Source organism: Heliconius melpomene, chromosome 17 (genome assembly GCF_056956725.1).
Source record: "Heliconius melpomene rosina isolate 202511_hmr_F chromosome 17, ASM5695672v1, whole genome shotgun sequence".
NCBI classification, from domain to species: Eukaryota; Metazoa; Arthropoda; class Insecta; order Lepidoptera; family Nymphalidae; genus Heliconius; species Heliconius melpomene.
The window spans coordinates 613,366-632,307 of NC_140405.1; positions in this window are offsets into that span (position 1 = coordinate 613,366).

Below are 18,942 nucleotides of genomic sequence, written 5' to 3' on the forward strand. Positions count from 1 at the left end.
AAGGATTTTTGTGCATGTATCTCACTTGTAATAACTGTTCGTAGATTAAAAAATAATCCGTGAGGCGACGTGCTCCCACGAAGGGGCAGCGGCACAGTGTCAGCGTGACTGTAAATGCAACATTGCGGGTTGAATCCCACTCGCGGGAATGAATTATTTTCATTTCCTCTCTCTGGCATCAAAATAGAAAAGTTATGACGTTATTATTTAGACGACGACGATGATGTAGTTATTATCACCACGTAATACACAATGTTTTGCAGATCGGGCATACTATATTATTGAATTTTTATCACGAAGCATTTATCAATTCCTGGGAGTCTATTTGAAGCACACGCTTATACAACAATATACCTATACTCATACAAGTTATATTGTCTTTAATGAAATAACATGCAATATCAGAAAAAAACGAAACTAAATAAAATCATATGAAAGTAAATAAAAATATATATATATATATATATATTTGCTAACAATATCCAAAGAAGGAAAAGGGTAGTGACAACATAACTGACCGGAGCTCGGAGGGTCGTATAAGAGTTGATAAGCCTTAGATAACAATAGGGTTATTACAGCGCCGGCTTATTGTGCTCCTGTTTACCATTTAAAGGGTGGATTGAAAAATTTGAACTTTAATAAGTATTAACGCCTATTTAGTTCAGTGGAGTTACTGTTTTAATTGGAGACGACGGTTGTGAGGTCCAAGTTCGTTGATTGGAATGAATTGTTTAATAACTAATAACTATAATTTAATAATATATAACTAATAACTATAGTTTAATAACTATAATTTAATATATAAAAATTAAAAATAATAATAATAATAATATAAAATTAAAAAAGTAACAACAAAAATAGTAATATAAACATAAAGAATACTAAAATAAAAACCCTAAAAAATATATGTGAATAATATAAAACGAGTAAATAAAATATCTTCACACTAATACAATGATTACTAAGCGGCAATTCCAGCGGATCTTATTCCTTTGCTATGTTATAATAACTACCGTACATTTTATTTGTATAAGCATAATTTACTAACTTAGCGCAATGTACCCGTCAAATTATTATTGTACTACTGTCTCATGTAAGTGAATTTATTCTTATGAGAAATAAATGTCTTAAACCAGAATAACAATACTTAGATTACCGTTTGACTTGTTACCAAAGCCAGGAACTGAACTTATTAAATATTTCATTTCTTTAAGTGGTAATCGAACGTGTTCTACGGCACCAGCGTACGTCTGTACGTACGCTGGTGCCTCGGCACCACGACTCGTTACCCAACAAAGGTTCCCACGTCAACTTCCACATTTATACTTACGTACAGATAAAGTGCTCAACATAAGGTCACGAATTTCATTAGCAGCTTTTAAAAGGTCCGTCCCGAAGGACCGAGCATTGTGCGTCGGCTCTGTTAGGTGTGTTGACGAAACATACAAATGTAAAGGATTGAATCAAATAAGTATTTGGCTTCATATGAGGGTTTTATTATCATTATTTTGTATGTGAATCGTCATTTTCAGTTTTATAATTTGTATGATATTTAGATTTTTACATAAAATATGACGAAAAGTTGAGCCAGTTCTTAAATTTATAATAATTAACTATTTGCATTTTTTGAAAGTTGACGTAAAAACAGAATGAGTTCGAATCTTAATATAACTGAAATAGATTATTTAATCATTAACTTATAGAATCTGTCTCTTGACGACTTCTCCACTTTCTATGTATTATTAAAGAAATCCAAAATTTCATTTTGTATAATAAAATGCCGTAAAAAACGAATTCGATGGCAAGTCGGGAAGGAAGGTTTTTGAATGAGCAACAGAGTGTCTTAGCAATAGGTTACCAGGTTCCCTCTGCCTAGCCGTTCCTCGAGTAGAATCCGAACCCAGAACGGTCATTTTATACCTATGTATATACATAACAAACTTCCTATATTAACTAATACACTACAAATAGTTTGTTATTATCAGTATTTCTAATCAAAAATAATTCCATCCGCTGATTGACAGAATGGATGCGACTTATAGGATTATACACATATCGCTAATTGAATCTTAGTACAAAAGGGGAGACACAAAAACGTGTTCCACAAAGCTAGTAGGGGGTACTGGGGGCAGTTTGACCTCCGTCTAGGAGTGCATTGTTCTGTTGTCTTGTTACACTGCCAATTGCCTTTTCAATTACTAAATGAATCAAAAGTTTCTTTTTATTTTATTATGGAGTCCGGATTTAGTATAAGAAAGTTTAATTTTATTTGGAATTTTGTTATTTTGTTTATATTACTTTTCTTTATATTCCTTTTGTATTTCAATGGCATAAAGAGAAACACTTTAGTATACCGCAACTAAAGGCTCAAAGTTTCGAAAATTAAGGTCCCTCTACATACTTTGCTGTATGCGAGCGACGGCTCAAAGCTAAAAAAAATTTAAATAACCTCCATCCCTCCATCTTTAAAAACCACTCAGCGTATATATACCAATTACCTAAAATAATTAATACATGAAAATGATAAAAAAAAGTATATTTTTTCGTGAACCAACGCACTGTGATTGGCCAGCACTTCCACATGGCAGGCCACGCTCGATAGCAGGCGCCAATCATGCGGCGACAAAATTTAAAAAAGCAAAATTGAACGGGCGTCACTAATTTGACACGTCACGTCACGTCACGTTTGCGGCGTCAGTGCTGGGCAAGTGGGCACGGGCGAACGTTAATTGGCTGGTAAATGTTTTGTTTTTTGGTAGGAAGTTGTTTTAAAATTATTAACATGGTGATAAATTTTATTGTACTTTATAATTTAGCGCATATATGTTCTCGAAGAGGGAAATGTATTGCCTATAAAATATTTTTATGCTGTACCCCGCATATAGTAGAGACAATCAATTATTTCGACCATTTGTCTCTGTTTATACTTTAAATGCATATTATCATTTTTTGCCTTCATCCTGCATCATATATATAGCAGAGCAGGCAGAAGAAACCTAATGTTAAATATTCTCCTTCCCACGCACCGCCCAGTTTTCGAGACATTTTCTGTTGAGTTCTACAAATCTCAGCTGCACTGCGACTTATTGCCGCGAGTCGGTATCATCTCCCTGCGTAGGAATCGAACTCATAATTATCGTATTTTCAGTCAAAATCTTCGTCACGACGCTTCAAGAAGTTACACTCAAAAAATTTCAATAAGCCTATCGTTAGCCATAATGGAATGAAATTTCAGCAATTAAACACTCGAGCAATACTCTTTCCCAGAACCAATTGCCTTTGTCTGTATAACAAAAGGCCAAAATCGAATCATCTCGATTGAAAAAGACATCAATTGTTAACTTCAGCGATTCAAAGGGTAATGGAAATTTAAACACTTGCTTCCTGAGCCAGTCTAATTGTTGGACCTTTTAGTTTTTTCGTCATTTTAAGGTGCTTTCATACTCGTTTATTTTTTTAAAATTTTCATACCTACATATCTCATATTTCATAAAGTCAAAGTAAAATCTTTCTCTCCGTCATTCAATACGCAATTGCTTCAGAGTTCTGCGGAAAGTGGAGAACGGTGTGTGTGCATCAATAATTTTTAATTAGAATGACAATAAAAATCTATTCCCATTAAGATACTTTCATTCGCCAGTTTCCGCCGAATTCTCGAAACATTACGTGTTTAGTGGCGGGACTCAACGCCGCGCTCTGCATTGTTACTACATCGAACAAATTAAGATATTACATTTTTCATTTTCCCTAGAAGAAATCGACTCCACAACCGTCGTGTTTACAATTTTGTGCCACTATATAAAAGTGCCTTAATTAATTTTATCTTCACTTACTAAAAGTGAACAGAAAAACAAAAGTGACAAGACACTATTATCGACCCCATTTAAACTAAAACTAAACTAAATATTAATCTTCATGTGTCCAAAGCTTTAGGCGTTGGTCTAATTGTGTGCCATTTTAGTTTTTTTCCCACTTAGTGACAAAATTGGCTATTGTCGGGGCGCAGTGACGCGCCGTGCTCGTTTTGTGAAGGCGTCGCTCCGGTCGTGCGTACTACATTTTTGCTTTGTAACGTTTTGATGAAGTTTCAGAAGAGTAGTGAGAGAGGAGTGGTGGACGTGAAGTCGGTTCTGATTTCAAGTTGCTGGTTTCATTTGATTGGAGTCGATATGTATAAGCTAGGATACAAAGTTATTGAGCAAAAAAATATTTGATTTACATGAATTAGTACGCTCTCTCGCACATGTACTGTAGGCAGAGGGAGTCTGGGAACCTAGTGTTTAGTCACTCCATTTTAATTATTAACCACACTTCCGTTTCCCACTTTCCACCGAATTTTGTAGGCATTGTGTGTTGAGCGACAAGACTCAATGCCTCGCTTTACCTCTTTACCAAGGTGAGCAGATGAAAATATGTTTAATTTCATTTCCTCGCATAGGAATCGAACCCACAACTATTAAAATTTTCTAGACGCAATTTGGATATAGATAGTGTTAGTTATGGATTTGAAACAAGAAAAATTATATAACAATAAAATGATTAAATTGTAGAAGAGAAAGTGAAGACGAAACAAAGATGATCATATAAAACGTATTACCACTAAACGCGCACACCACACAGCACGTCACAGTTCCTGTAAAGTATAGGAAGTTTTAGTTTTATGTAAATTTATTTGCTGCAAAAAACAAGTTGGCAGACTGCGGCGCACGCAAAATGGAAAACTTGGCCTTCTTTAGTAATATCGCAATATGTTCGCCGACTTAGAGCATGACTCGTGGTAGAAGGACCTCGATGTTTTAGTTAAACAATTTTATTATTTTTTGAAGCTATCGTAGTGCAATGGGACAGCATTCGACTGTAAACACGAAGATTGTGGATTCGATCCCCACTCGGGAGAATTATATTTTCATTTTCCTGCTATTATATTATTATTTATATTATTTCCTGTAGTGAGTGAGTGCGTTCCGCTACTCAACCCGCAATGCCTTGGCAGAGCTCCACTGACTACCCAGCTGCTGTATTTCTTCGTATGAAATACTTTTTGTTATATTTTTTATAAGTTTTAATGTAAAATATTTGAGGATTTCTGATGACGTCCTCGTTTTACGTACTTATTTCAGCATTTTCCATATTTAGCCTAAAGGATATAATGGTAATTCCACCTTGTTGATTTAGACATTTAAGCCACGATATTTATTTGTAAGTAATTTTAAGTTTAAGAGTAATTTTTACGAAGGCATCGATTTTTAAAAACTAAGGAATAATTTTATTTTGTGGATATACGCGATGCAATACCCCTACAGATATCTTTGAAAAATCTACTTATAAACGTATATACACACACAAAAAGAGCTTTAAGTTTTTTCATCGTTTTCAGCTCTATGGCGTGTTTAAAAAGAAAAAACTTGAAGGTAAGCTGGTCGGTTCGTATAATTTAATTTCATGAGTGGCCTACCGTCTACTACGCAGAATAGTAATAAGAGAACTTTCACAACTTTGATGGGATATCGCAATTGGTTAAATAACTTTTAATTATCTTGAATATCTTCGTGTAGCTAGGGAGTGTTCAACTGTAAAGATCCCACGACCCTATTTTGGGTTCGATTTTTGTTCGGAGTAATAATAATTTATATTTGAAATTTTTTCGTATTTTAGACAGGTTAGACAAAGTTTGCCGTAGTTCATGTCATCTATTCCGTAATATTTCTAAATAAGTTAGCTTGTCGACTTTCCCCGCATAACGTGAAGAATGCGTGAAAATAAAATAAACATAGTATCTGACTGTAAGCGCGGTGGGCTCGTTATGACTTCGATTCTCATCAAGCGGCGACTGCTTCTTGAGGGGCAGGGTTTAACACCGCCCTTTGTCTACCCGATTACGATTATGAGTATAATTCAAACTCCAAATTGGGGATCGCAAATTAAACAATCGCGTGTAGTACAGACGCCATAACTTAAATATAAGAAATATAAATATCCACCTAATGGGATTCAAACCCACATTGATTATTTTCAGAAAAAGATAAATGAAATCGACATGTTAGCTAAATTTCGTATAAAATAAGTAAAATACCAACCATATTACATCAGTGTGACCATATAATTCAAACGTAAGCTAAGAGTGACCGACTGTTCCCCGGGTAGCTTATTAGGGGCTGACGTAGTCTAATGAGATGTTCCAATTTTTATACATTTAACGCTATGTTTAGAAATGAAATTGTAATATAAATGTATTTTAGAGGCAGTCGTGGCTGTAATCGCCATGGTTGTGTCAGTTTAGACTTAAGTGGCACAAGTAACCGTTGCACTTTACTTTTGAGTTGGGATTTGGTGTGTCATAGCCCAGGGATCCCAGTGCCTATCATACTATGCGAGGAAAAGAGTTCAATTGCTTTGTTTTGTTTTGCTTGCACATCCAACAAAAGGTATTATTAATAATAATAATGTATTTCTCTTATGTAATGAACTAAATCAGTAATGTAATTTCAAGCAAATATAAGGGAAAGCCAACCCTACCCAAAAGCGTAACACAAAGGCACTATTTTAAAGGTAAATATGTTCGCAAGAAGAAGTTCAATTGAGTATATCAGATCGAATTGTGCAAAATCTATGAAGGTCCGAACAAAATGAGATTCTCAAACAAACGCCCGCCCAACGAACCGACGACGGTCGTGTGAAATAAGATTCGTCGTTCATATTAGAATTTTACTTTTTTATGCATATTTTAGTTATTTTGTGAAGTAAAATGCAAGAGAATGAAAATAATAAATATTTCACTCTCCCGAGTGGGAATCGACCCACACCTTCGTGTTTACAGCACACCATTGCCCCAAGCACCAAGCCCCGACGGCCTCTTATAATATAAAACAATAAAAATAAAATCTGAATATTAACTATTTTTGGCTTTTCACTGATTATATAGACACGGTCATATTAAACCGTAAAATATAATAAATTCACCTTCTTCGTGATAGTAAGAGTGAACATGAAGGGCACTTTATTCTCTAATTTAGAGACAATGTCGGAAACTCGGAACTCAACGCCGCATTTTATAGTATGTACAGATAGAAAATCATCTAATCATCGCATACAGGTTAACACTGCCCTACTACTATTATGGTTTTTTTTTGTTCGTATTGGGTAGGCAGAGGGACCAAGCGAACCCATAAACTGTCGCGATTTCAGTCGCACATTTGTGTCAGTCGCACGACTGGCCCCAGTTATGGTAAATCATAAGAAATATATATTTGGATACAACATAAGAAATTCGATTATAAATGACGTGGGTTATTTTGATTTATATTTACAAAGCCGCTTTGTATTTTACACACGAGCAACCATATCTTTTCGGACAGACGCCCTCACTATTTGCTTATTTGTATCACTTGTATAGCGGCGGCCGGTGGCCGGTGGCCGGTCCCAGCTTCGTGTCAATTTGTGTTGTTACATTTAATATTGCCGCCGGTTTGTATGATAGTGTTATGGAAAACTAAGAAAAATAAAAGCAAAAGTATGGTAGCCAAATTATATATTATCTTTATATAAATTGTAGATTATGTGTTATTCTGATGTACGAGTATAAACGATATTACTGTAAAGTTTCATCTAAATTCGTTTAGTAGTTTTTACGTCAAAATGGAAACAAAAATCCATTCTCACATGGGACAGTGTCTCAATGTAAATAGTTCTAGGTTCGATCCCCATTCTTTGAAATGAATTCTTTTTATTTTCCCGCTCAGATGAGACGTGCTGACGCTGATTTCGTGAGACAATATCTCGAATTTTGAACGGAAACTGTGGAGCAGAATGTCTTGACACCAGGCTCTTATGTAAAAAAATTACATAAAGAACAACAAGAAACACTATCTATGGTGTTGATAAGAAACGATAGCAAAATTGAAGTTTGCATAACTAACCCGTCTGGGCTCGTCTGCTCAGGCTCCTCAGGCTCCTCAGGCGTATGTAAATATTCGCGAATTGCGTCGCGCTAACTTTGATGATTATACGACGACACAATCATAGCTGATGTTAATACAAAGGCTGATTAATGTGAGCTCCTAACCAAGGGAGGGTAGTTTTGAGTTCCGGTATTCAGTAGCATCGGCCGGCGCCTGTCTGTAAACGCGACATTCGGAGAAGCAAATTATTCTTATTTACTTGATTTAGTAACAAGGCGTTCAGTTCCGCCAATATACCCACAACGCCAACAAAATTTGGGAACGAAGTGTGACTCTGTGGGATACAGTGTCAAACGGCAAAAGTCATAGCCAAAGTTCTTAATTATATATCAAGGAGGAAGTAAAGTAGGTACTTGCCGTATCGAGAAGTGGCTTCCATCCAACGATCATAGCCGGTGTCACGGAGTCTTAGAAATAATTCAGTGAGAACTTTAGGCGCAAATACCCGCTTATGTTAATTTCAAAGCTGCTTCACCATTCAAATCCGATCTTGGAGTGTCTCGAATGCGATGCGGACCCTTCCTTGGAAAATTTTACTAAACTTATGCGGAATATCTTGAGTGAGTAAGCACTCGAGCTTAAATTGTTTGTTGGAGAAATATTTTCTTGCTTTTTGTGCGGATGGATGAAATGGATGGTTGGTAAAATAGTTTTACGGGTTGGTAAAGGGTTTTTAGTGATGTAGGCACAGAAGAATAGGGTCACAAGATTTAAAAATAGTCCGTCTATGCCCGGCCCGGCGCAGTGGCCCATGCTCTCTTTATAAACGTGATGGTTGTGGGTTGGATACAGTAAAATAAAACAATTTAAATAACATTTCTTTAAGTTTCGCTAACCAGCATACGTATTTTTATATACATACTAGTGGGCCCGGACGCGGCTACGCCCGCGAAAATATAAGCCTAAATCATTAAAATAAGTTAAAAAATAATAATAAGTGGAGATTTATTATTAGAAAAAATCTGAGTAACCGAAATGAACAAACCAAAGAAGTAAAAGTAACTAAAGGAAATTCTTAATATTAGAAAAAAAAACCTAAAGTTTGCTGTGCGCGCGTACTAAACATTTTTCTATATTAAATAAATATTAATTTTTGCGAACAATATTAAATAAAATCTCAAATGATTAAAATTACGATATTTTAAGTGTATAACATCGGTATAGATAACCGAACTGAGATAAATTAATTATAAGCAGCAAATAATTACATAAAAAATAATAGTAATTCGAAAATCTATAAAAATTTACAAAATCATCAAAGTCATCCGCCCGTTCGCGTCGGTCATACTCATATTATGCCGCCCGAAGGCTAGGTCATTTGGAATCAGTCACATCTTAATTATTTATTAGAATGTTATACAGTAAATTATAATTTCCATCTAGATGAAATGCTAAAAGTGACTATTATATTTATTTTCATAAGGATGAATATCAAATTATAGAAATCATCTAATTTTAGTTAATGTATACAAATCTATATCGGCGCGCACCATGTATGCATTAAGCAAACTCACTGTGGGTGACGTTTTCTTAAAACAGCAAACTTTGCAAGCTGTTGCTTAGCAACGCGTAGCGACGATTGTTATTAACATGGCGGAATAAATTCCTTGTCAAATTAATTATTTTAATATATTGGTATATAACGAAAATATTACAAATATGAGAAAAAAAAAGTATCCTATGTTCATCCCGGGACCCTCAAGTATCTCTATATGAGTATTTTATCACAATTAAATTAGCGGTTTGGCCCTGATTGCGGAAAAGACAGACAGACAGACAGACAGACAGACAGACAGAGTTACTTACGAATTTATAATATAGGTATGGATACATATTTTTAGGCAAGGGTAGTGAAAGTAATCCAGCTATTAGCTGGACGCATAGGACCCATAAGTTGGTCTCGGCTGGATAACAAACTTCATGCAGTAATTATTACTGGAGAAAAAATTTATAAAATATTTTTTTCCTCCAAAGTAAAATCTCACATCATCATTTCAAAGAAAAATCCTAACCATAAAATTATAGTTAACAAGATACAGAAAATAAACCTTATTTATACAAATAGGTTTAACATTTATATAGCATCATTAACATTCTAATACTCGTATGTCAAAGTCTTTTCAACTGCAAAAACTAAGCTCGAAGATCTTTAAGAAATTTTGATAGATCATTACACAATTCAAACGGGGGAGTCAATTGACAATTGACCCATTGAAAGGGTACTATCGCTGCCGGCGGCTACGCTTCACAGGATTTATTATTAGGGGAGAATTAGCTTTGTACTGGCCGCTTATATTTTACTAAAAGCTACTTGGGATGGCCTGGTATTTAATCAGTAAGATTGTTCAAATTTGTTATTTTGTATGTGTTATTTAAAGTGAGTAAATACTCAGAATTATAGAAAATATTTGCGTATATAATATCCACATAGGTTTCAGTGACACATCGTCTTATTTTACAAATAGACGACACGACCGTGGAGAGCAGTGAGTCTTATCATGAGGTCCCTGTTCCTCTGTCATTATTTCTTACATATTAGGCACAAGACATTTCGAATTATTCAATCTCTTGTTCAATCTAAGCCTAAGTGTTTTATATAGGCTGTTTGTGTAACATGGTATAGCCTTCATAGCTATTATGATACTTGTAAGCCCCAAAGTACACAATCGCCTAAAGGATTCATTACAAGCACCAAAATGTTTCACTCAAAGCGATTCCATTATCTCGGTAAGCAATCAAAGTTCTCTCATCCCATAGATTCGATTAAAATCCCGCCTTGCACTTTATATCCAATTGGTTTGACTTGCGAAAATAGATACTGTGTTAGGAAATTTGTTAACAACTTATATATGTATGTATATGTTTCGTGAGACGTTCAAATAAGGCTGTATTCCACATGTAGGTAGGTAGGTAGGTAGAAGCCCCCTCGCGTGAAGACACTCCGTTAAAGACGTGCCGGCCGTTTTTTGTGATATTAGAGTACTAGATGTCAATATCGTGCTCTGTCTGTTTTATTTATACATAAAATCCTGATTATGCTTAACTTTTTTAGTTGTTTGTCTATGTTAGCCATTTTCTATATTAAAAAGTATTTTTTCTTCAAAAAGGAGCATAAAAGCTGCCAGTTACCATAAAACACTAGCCCAAAACAAACAATAGAGGACATCTCTGAAGCGTTTCCAATTACACGTGAGTTGGATAATAAAGAGTCCCTGTTTCTTTCACTCCGTACTGTCCGATTATTACGGATAAATGACCATCTTAAAGCGAGTGTGGCATCCAAGTCATGAGAAAGTGAGTTTTTTGTGTTATATGAGTTAGAAATAATTGACTTGAGTGAGGAGAGCTTGTTCAGAAGTTACATATATGTTTTACTTATTAAAGTTTAAAAAAATGTTATTCAGAGAATAAGATTATGATAATATACATTTTTTTCTTCTTATATAAAACATGCTACATAAATAAGCTAGTACTATCTGGATTGCTATTCTTATAAAATGAAAAAAAAGTTAGTGGGGATCAAAATCGGGCCTTTTTAAAGTCGTTTAAGCGCCCTGACCAATAAGTCCATTTTTAATGGAAAAAAACAACGCAAACGAGGATACGGGTAACCTGATGATAAGTGATCAACGACTGCGTGTCATACCAGAGGAGCTACATGTACGTTGCCGGCCTTTAAGGTGGAGATAGACGCGCTTTTTGAAGGTACCCAAGTCGTATCGACCTGGAAACACTGCTGCAGGTAGGTTATTCCACAATTGCGTGGCGCAAAGGAAGTTCTTATGAAACTGCATAATAGTGGACTGCCACGTATCCAGATGGTGTGGTTAGTACTTGAGCTTGTGACGTAATGTCCGGTAACAAAATTTGGCGGCAGGTAACAGGTCAAACAGTTGCCCAGAACACTCACCATGATGAATGCAGTAAAGAACGCACAAGGCACAGATTATTGGGTCCACAACGATTCAAATGGCTTTACGTTGTAAGCGATCAAATGGGTTAAGCTGATACTGGGGTGCACCAGCTCGAAGATGAAAGACTATTCCTGAACCTGGGCCCTATAGAGGGCCCAGGTTCAGTCTCATATGGATGCCAATCGGTTTTTTACAAATTTCCAATACCAAAAGATAACTGCCAAGAATGACGAATTGGCAAGAGATAATGATATTTATTAAACATTTATACGCATTTTAAAGTCTTATTCCACACTAAGGAAATAAAATACATTTTTAGACTTTTTCTTATATCTTGCACTATACAATCAAAGCGGGTGCAAGCACGGAGGGCTCTGTATTGCCATCGTTATGGGAACTCATCTCGCGATATAGAGAATTGATAACTGTGCCTTTTTATTTGAGCGTAAAGTCCGACAGGAAACTGCTAAGGCCCGGTCTATTTAAGACCTGCCAGTGACAGTTTTTTATACGGAAAGAGGATAATTTCTTTCTAAAAATATATAGTATCGTTTCCTTTTGTGTTATTCCTTTTAGTGAGCGAAATAATTATGTTAAACTACTGCGTGTTTTAGAAAACGTATAAAAAACTTAAGAAGGATATCAATCAACCTTTGCTTCTTTGAAACTGTTCAAGCTGACTGACTACTAAGTCGTACGTGCTTTTCAACCTATGTTAAAATTGTAATACGCCAAAAAGAGCTAGTTTTGGTGAACCCGTGAATCACTGTTTGACCAAATACCTAGTGTTAAGACATTACATTTCCCACGTTCCGTGTCTGAAATTGGTTCAGAAACATTACGCATTGAACGGAACACGTCTCTTTTTGTATTGTTGGTTACAGAGTTGAGTTGAGATTGAGTGAAGATATGAAAATAATTCTAAATGAAAATAAATAAGGCATTATTTTTAGAGATTTTTGCCATTGTAAGCTATTTTTAATTAAATTCTATACCCCCTGACCAAATGTATCATAATAATAACAAACATTCACAAACGAGGGGTTTCAATACATTTGGTTCTGGTAAAATGATAATCCACTTTACAAACAGTGTAGCTTACAATGCTCTAAGTCTGCAAGGGGGCCGCGTGAGAAGTAGCGCTTAGAGCCTTTATTATTGATAACTGCATTTATTTGGCGATAACGCTTTTTTTGGTAAACAAAGCCTTTTATTTGGTTAAAAAAGCTTACCCTAAGCTTTTTTTTTGTGATTTATATCATTATAATAAAAAATGATAAGTATAATTGAATTCTGATTGGAAATGGGGATTGTGATTTTTTTTTGATAAAACCATGTTCATGTTTTGAAGGAACTTGTCTCGTGTTTGTATAACATTGCGTAACCGTAACTGCTGGATGAAAAATGGACATGTATGTATTTAGTTGCTTGGCGAGTGAAAGGTACTAAGAGAAAAAAAGGAATTTGTAAGGGCTCAAAAAAATAACAACAATTTTACGACATATAAATTATACAAGTTACATGCGTGAGCCCACCACTGTCACTACACGTTCCATATCATCGGTGATGGTCGTGCGTTCGATCCCCACATGGGGTAATGATTATATTTTAGATTATTTTACTTTCTTCCTCGTAGTAAACAAAACGCGACGGTAATATCTGACAAACAACACATAGCCTACCCCGCCATACAAAAGACAACGTGAATCACAAAATACATTAAAAAAGTGCAAATGTCGACAAAACATACGTAATTGCATTAAACACGTGTGTCGCCCTGCACCGCGCCCGCGTGTGTCGCGTGGACACCGCAAATGGTTCATTTGATTTTGAAAATTATAATTGAAGCTATTCGCCCCTTTTTGAATAGCGCGCTACGTGCTCGGAATGGCTGCCGGGTGATTTATGCGTGCTGACCAGTTGATGGCCGAAGCGAGAAATTATTTTAATTTATATAATTATTAATACCATTATATTATCTATATATATAAAAGGACTTGTCCTCACTGACTGAGGTAAGACGCACGCACAGCCGTAACCGCTGTGCGTAGAAACGTAGAATTTGGACAGATGTTTACTTTCATATTCTGGACATCCACTAAGAAGGGATTTTGAATAATTTGAACCCTAAAGAGGTGAAATAGGGGTTGAAAGTTTGTATGGAAAAAAATTTAAATCGGCACCGATTGTTATAAAATTTGAAACTTAGATTTTTAAAAGTATTTAATTGAACACGTGTTTCATCGTTTTCTAGAATTCTCCCCCTAAGGGTGCAAATAAGGGGTTGAAAGTTTGTATGGGAAAATCTTTAAATCGCCCCCGATTTTTATAAAATTTGAAATTTAGACTCTTAAAAATATTTCATTGAACACATGTTTCATGGGTTATTAGAATTCACCCTTAAATACGCAAGCGAAGCTGCGCGCGTCCGCTAGTTAGATATATAGTGTGACTGTGAACGCGACAGGTTGTGGGTTAAATTCCCACTCAAAGTTTGGCTCTGGTGACGAAGCAAAGCGCGACATTAAGCTCCTTCACTTAATACGCAATGCCCTCATAATTCGGCAGAAAGTGGGGAATGGTGACATTAGGTTCCCAGGTTCCCTTTGCCATAAGCGGGCTGCAGCGTGAAGCTAAAAAATATATATTTCCCAGTGAACATTCAGCTTTATCCTTTATTATTTGTATTGCGTGCACGTAGACCTCTTTAACGGCTTGCGATTGAGTTTTTAATGCGCCGCTCAAATATATTTACTTTTATCGTTAATTATGGAAATGATGTCGAGTCGATGGTCATTATTTTACACTTCGAATTACTGTTCGCGTTTATTGTATTTTAATTACTGGTGGTGGTGGTGAGTGATTTGTTTTTGCTTCGCGCTTCTGTCGTATACATTAGTGATAGAGAAGTGCATCCGTTCGATGTCTAAGGATTGTAAGGATTACGGAATGAAAACAAGTAGTCAGTTACTAAGTCTTTGAAGCATGTAAAATCACTTTCTCTCAAGTTCAAACATTTTTGGACCCAATATACCATTTTTATATACGTTCACGCTGTAGCACGCACATAGCAGGGTAGGCAGAGTTCGCAGGGTATTAAGACTGTTTCCCACTCACTGGATGTCTCATCAATATCTTTGCGCCGTTACCTCTTAAAACATAGTGTCTCACCGGTATTTTCCCCTGTCTCTTGAATAACAGAATCTGTAAAACATAATAACACATGGATCGACGTATGAGGCGGCGGGGTATATTGCAAATCAAACGAAATCACTGATTGCGCGTCGCTCACAGCCGCCAGCACAGTGTTTGCGGTCGTTAACAAGTTGACATATTGCGCTGTGTGCCGTTCTCAACGGATAATGCTTATAATAACTGCTTTATTATTGTAAAAATGTCAGGTGCTAAGTATAATAAAATACTTAATAACCACAATTTATTGTTCCTCTTTTACATATACACACTTCTAACACTGTTTCTATATAACACTTTACACTTATACACGTTTTAAAACGCATAGTTCCAACAATGACACTGATTTTAAATACTTGAACACTGTCACAATTTTACACCTTACGACAGACAGAATAACGACGTACTGACTCAATCCATCAAAAACGTCACTTTTTATAGCCGTTCCCTTCCTCTTTTATAAATAATTATGTGGGTATTATTATTTTATATTCTGTAAAATACCCTCACACTGACAATTGTCTTACAGTTCGGCCGTCCTGCACCGAAACACGACCTCGTGTTTCCAAAAAAAAAAAAACAAAGCTAAAAGAATAACTATGGTTCATAACTTTTACATAATTGACTGTAATAATGTCTCTTACAAAAAAGATTTACAGCTTTTACAAACAATATTTAAAGGCAATCTGCCATGTTAAACTAGGGCCAATTTTTACTCACTTGTAACCTGGCTCAACTTGCTAACCTTAACCTGCGGCAATCTGCTCACTTTAACCTGTGGCAATCTGCCCACTTTAACTTGCGATAACTTGCCCATTTTAAGATGCGGCAATCTGCCCATTTTAATCTGTTAAAATCTACCCACCTTAACCTGCGGAAATCTGTTCACCCTAACCTACGGCAATCTGCCTACTTTAACTTGCGGCAATCTGCCCATTTTAAACTGTGGCAATCTGCCCAACTAAACCTGCAAAATCTACTCACCTTAACCTGCGGAAAACTGTCCACCTTTACTTGCGGCCATCAGCCCATTTTAAACTGCGGCAATCAGCCCATTTTAAGCTGCAGTAATCTGCCCATTTTAATCTGTGGCAATCTGCTCACCTAAACCTGCAAAAATCTTCTAACCTCAACCTGCGGAAATCTGTTTACCTTAACTTGCGGCAATATGTCCCTCGTCACAGTGCTCCTCCTCGACTCCCACTGGCTGCGAGCCAGCGAAGATTAGAATCTTCCGTGAAACGTGGCGGCAGAAGCCTGCTAGGCACCTTACGGAGTCAAAGATGATGTTGTCACCGTTGATGGTCTGCTCGAGGTAGCTCGCAGCAGCTACCTGCGCGTCTTCTTGGCCCAAGTTGGTAGGTGATCAGCTTTGCGGCAATCTGTCCCTCCTCACAGTGCTCTTCCTCGACTCCCACTGGCTGCGAGCCAGCGAAGATTAGAATCCTTCGTGAAACGTGGCGGCAGAAGCCTGCTAGGCACCTTACGGAGTCAAAGATGATGTTGTCACCGTTGATGGTCTGCTCGAGGTAGCTCGCAGCAGCTACCTGCGCGTCTACTTGGCCCAAATTGGGAGGTGATCAGCTTTGCGGCAATTTGTTTACCTGAAACTGGGGCAATCTGCCCACATGAAGCTGGGGCAATCTACCCACATGAAACTGGGACAATCTGTCCACATGAAACTGGAACAATCTGTCCACATGAAACTGAGACAATCTGTCCACATAAAACTGGGACAATCTGTCAACATGAAATTGGTACAATCTACCTAACCGAAACTAGGGACCATTTACCCAACCGAGACTGGGGGCAATCTACCTAACCAAAACTGGCAGCAACCTGCCCAACTGAAACTGGAGGCAATCTGCCCAACTAAAACCTGGGCAATCTGCCCTACTGAAACTGAAGGCAATCTGCCCAACTGAAACCAGGGCAATCTGCCCAACTGAAATCAGGGCAATCTGCCCAACTGAAACCAGGGCAATCTGCCCTACTGAATCTGAAGGCATTCTGCCCAACTGAAACCAGGGCAATCTGCCCAACTGAAACCAGGGCAATCTGCCCAACTGAAACCAGGGCAATCTGCCCAACTGAAACCAGGGCAATCTGCCCAATTGAAAATAAGGCAACCTGCCCAACTGACATTGGAGGCAATCTGCCCAACTGACATTGGAGGCAATCTGCCCAACTGAAACTAGGGCAATCTGCCCAACTGAAACTAGGGCAATCTGCCCAACTGAAACTAGGACAATGTGCCCATCTTTTACTGGGGCAATCTGCCCATCTTGAACTGGGGCAATCTGCCCATCTTGAACTGGGGCAATCTGCCCATCTTGAACTGGGGCAATCTGCCCATCTTGAACTGGGGCAGTCTGCCCATCTTGAACTGGGGCAATCTGCCCATCTTGAACTGGGGCAATCTGCCCATCTTGAACTAGAGCAATTGCTCTAAAACTAAATCTTAAACTATACATTAAACATCACAATTCACTTAGAAGTAAATAAATCCATATACATGTATACTTTATCTACGTGACATAAGTATACACTGTATACTATACTTTTAACTTCACTTAACTCCATGCTTTATATAGATAAAGCATTATCCCTAGCGGGGCAATCAGAGAGAAAGGAGGGCCAAACGCCACGGCCCCTACATACCTCCCTAGCCTCGTCCACCGTCATCAACCTTCATACATGCTATTTATTTAATAGTATTAAAATTTATCTAGACTGTTTATCAACTTATACAAGACTTCATTAAATTAAATAATTCGAGACTGACATTTGTTATCATTATGACTATCCGATTTGGCTTGAGAATCACTATCGTCAGAAAGACGGTCAAAACTACCCACGCTCTAACTTCATCTATAGCCACTATTGCTCTATAAAAACCCCTCTACACTTTTTGTAATTGGGAGAATATCTTAATCGCATATTTGTTCTTTTGTTAAAAACTTGTAACCTTTTTATTACGAAAAACTAACAAAAAATTCGTTTAGGTACTTACACGGCGGTTCTTTTATACTATTATATATTTAACCCTTTTTTTTTATACTTGATCTATAATTTTATTACGAATTGTTTCTCTATTTTATTTTCTATATCTACGCTTAATGACTTTAACATAAGACTATCAGAGTTGCTACTCACATTTCAAACCTTAGTCGGCGTTCAACCGATTCCTTTATTATGAATATAATTTAACAACACAATTATTGTCTGCAATTGCTAACGATTGAATTAAAGTACGTATTAAACAGCACTAGCAATACTATATAGAATATTTCTATTTAATAATAGTAATGACACTTTGAATTAAGTAGATTCATTTACTATATAAAAAGTACTTGTAACTAGCACCAGCAACACTGTATTCTATTTCCTTTTGTATAACTTTTATTTATAAGACCTCTAAACAGTCTGTTATTCTCAATTCAATTATAACTAATAATTAATGACACCTTGATTTGTAAATAATACTCTGACAAATATATTTACTTTCTATATTTGATAGTAAGCTCGAAAATATACAAATAAACAATTTGTTTAGCCATGAGACTCCAACAGAACATGACGCTGCTCGCCTTACTATTCTTATATTCAAACCAATACTGGAACATATATCTCCACCTGCTCATTAGATCGTGGAGTAGAGATAACGGTAACAATGGGCTTAACACGTCCTTCGTGTTTTTAAATGTCTGTCTTATAAGTCAACTATCTGGTCAGTCTAACTGAAGTAGTAAATATAAAATATAACATTTTATATTGTAATTGCATAATTAGCATCTGTTCCTCTAACTGGTTGTACTATTTCATAGTTTAAGAAAATATGTCAATGATTCACAACAATTAACTATTTTTATTACTAA